Raw genomic sequence first — 2,432 nt, 5'->3', positions numbered from 1 at the left:
CTAGGCCATTTTGGGTCAAATTCATCCATAGCTTTCCATAGCATATAATTTTAGGTTACATTATAATCTAATATGTAGTTTAAGGACTACTAGGACAATTACAAGTCTAATTTGATCGTTCTAATCAAGTTTGTGCAAGTAAAGGTCGTTTTAGGTCAGATTCATATATTTCATACCATAGCATGTAATACATTCTAGTTTAATAAGTTGTTTAAGGACTCATTAGGATGAAACTAAGTCATAGTTTATATGGGGACGGAATGTTACGAACCTTCTCAAGATTATCGACTTTCGTGCAACAAGTAAGTATATCGAACATAAACCTCATCACGTAATAGCCGCAAGCAACTCCATCTTGTTGTTGTGCGCACTAAATTGAAAATTATTTCAAAAAAATAATTCTCAACACGACGATCAATAAAATTAGGGTAACTAATAACTTAAAGATAGGACAATCAAGATCCTTTACCTTCACTGATTTCCATTGAGGAAGTGTGGCTCTTCTTGGACCACATCCACGTAATCTTTTCATCACACTACAATACCACATTTTATAATAGTTACAATGTATGATGTTAATAAAGAACAAAAGGAAATGAAAATAAAATAAAACAATACCTATTCAATATGTTTTTGATTAGTAAGCCTCGGGGTGGTTCTTGACGCATAGAATCAAAATGGTATATTGTGTGAGTTGAAGGAGATATTATCAAGAGCATCCAATGGAGACTACAACAAAAAATTAAGTTCGACAATCATATGTATACCAACAATAGTTATCCAAAATAGTATTATGAAAAGACATTATCAACTAGGTACTAAAACATACTCTTCAAGGTATGGGGCAATAATATAGTTAGCTTTAGATCGAACACATGCGGTAATACTCCTTTCAACTTACTCACTCGCTTCAGCACGGTTCTTCAAGCAATTGTCACCACGAATCTCTTGTGGACATAACCACCCAACTTTTGATACAGCTTCACATCCAAGTAAATCTTCGTAAAGTCCACTAAAAGAAGATTTAGTTAATTTAGATTGAAAATCGTCAACAACCAACAAAATATAAAAGGAACCAAAGTAAACTCACTGGGTTTGTTTAGGACAAACTACCACTCAAGGCTAAGACAAGGTGAAAAAACTTTTTTTACAACCTACTTTACTAGCTTATCTCTCATCTCAATAAATCACAACCAAACAACAGACATTTTTAATAAATAACACCAAGCCTGATTTTGTGTTGAAAACACACTTGTTTTCAAATAGAGATAACTCTCTGGTTTTAATTACTCAAACTTGAAATTTTACAATCTAGAAGATAACTATGTATACTGCAACATGTCAAAAACTCAAGGCCAACAAGATCCAAAAATATGTTTAAAATAAGCTCAAAGCTGAATAAGCTGCTGAAATTCAGACAGAAAGACCTTTCTCTGTTCTTTTTGCTATAACCTCTGATTGGATGTGAATTTAACTTAGGAAAGCAATTGGAGGGTTTCCTATACTTGAATATCTTTCCAACCATAGGTAACAAACCTCAAGTTGTTTCCCAATGCAGAACAAGTAGCAAAAGTCCTAGAGCCTAAAATGACATGAAACAGAAGACTCCAGTAAGGAGCCTTCCTTCCTTGCTAGGAAAGTGTGTAATTGGAACCTTGTCTTCATACACCTATATAAGCATGAATAAGCTCCATGCTTCACCTTCTTGCTTCATTACATTATGACAAACATCACAAAATTGCTACGGAATACCGTAGCTTGAAATTCGCTAAAATGATGCTTTTTTTATGTTTTGGTGCTAGCTGATTAATTTAGTGTAAATTAATCATTTTAGGACTTAAAAAAAATCAATATCACCCGCCTGAAGAATGCACCTCTACATCCTACACGGGCAGCTGGTAGCTTAGTTTCATTACACGTTTAAGCACATAACTAACTAAACTAATAAGCCAATATAGAACAAGCTGCTTAAATATAATTAAACAACTCTTAAATAATATTAGTGCTAATTAATTACCATTAACTATCTTAATCTTGTTTAGCCAAATAACAACTTTAGCTTCCGGTACAAGTGCCCTTGTTCCTAAGCTTCGGTCGTACTTGTTACTGCTCATTACCACCTGAATTAGAGCAAATTAAGCCCTTGAAAACTGTTTTTACTCTCAAAACCAACCATAATTAATAATTAAATAAAGTTATTAAAAACTTTGGATTGGTTAGCTTAGAGCAGTTAGATACATACTCCTCTTCTTTAAAAATGATTTGTCCTTGAATATTGTTAGTGCGTTTTGGACATCGATAGCTACGACTTTCACCAACAATCTCCTCTTATTGGATCCTTTCATCTTCAATATGTTCTTCAACCGTAAAATGTTGGATTAACCCACTCGGGAGAGGTTCAGAAATTGTGTCAAAGTTTTTAGCTTTCCTTG

At 33.6% G+C, this 2,432-nt stretch overlaps 1 long non-coding RNA gene across 1 annotated transcript; it reads right to left on the bottom strand.

The window, feature by feature from the left end:
- Positions 1-256: 256 nt before the first annotated feature.
- Positions 257-1,008, bottom strand: LOC125491812 (uncharacterized). The gene is made up of 3 exons (XR_008970296.1): positions 619-1,008; positions 470-536; positions 257-370 (listed from the first exon to the last, which is right to left on the bottom strand). It is a non-coding gene; the product is annotated as an uncharacterized LOC125491812 (long non-coding RNA).
- Between the last annotated feature and the right edge of the window lie 1,424 nt (positions 1,009-2,432).

Source organism: Beta vulgaris, chromosome 1 (assembly GCF_026745355.1).
Source record: "Beta vulgaris subsp. vulgaris cultivar EL10 chromosome 1, EL10.2, whole genome shotgun sequence".
In the NCBI taxonomy this organism is placed as follows: domain Eukaryota; kingdom Viridiplantae; phylum Streptophyta; class Magnoliopsida; order Caryophyllales; family Amaranthaceae; genus Beta; species Beta vulgaris.
The sequence above is the reverse complement of the archived record's forward strand: the minus strand, read 5'-3'. Positions and strand labels throughout refer to the sequence as shown.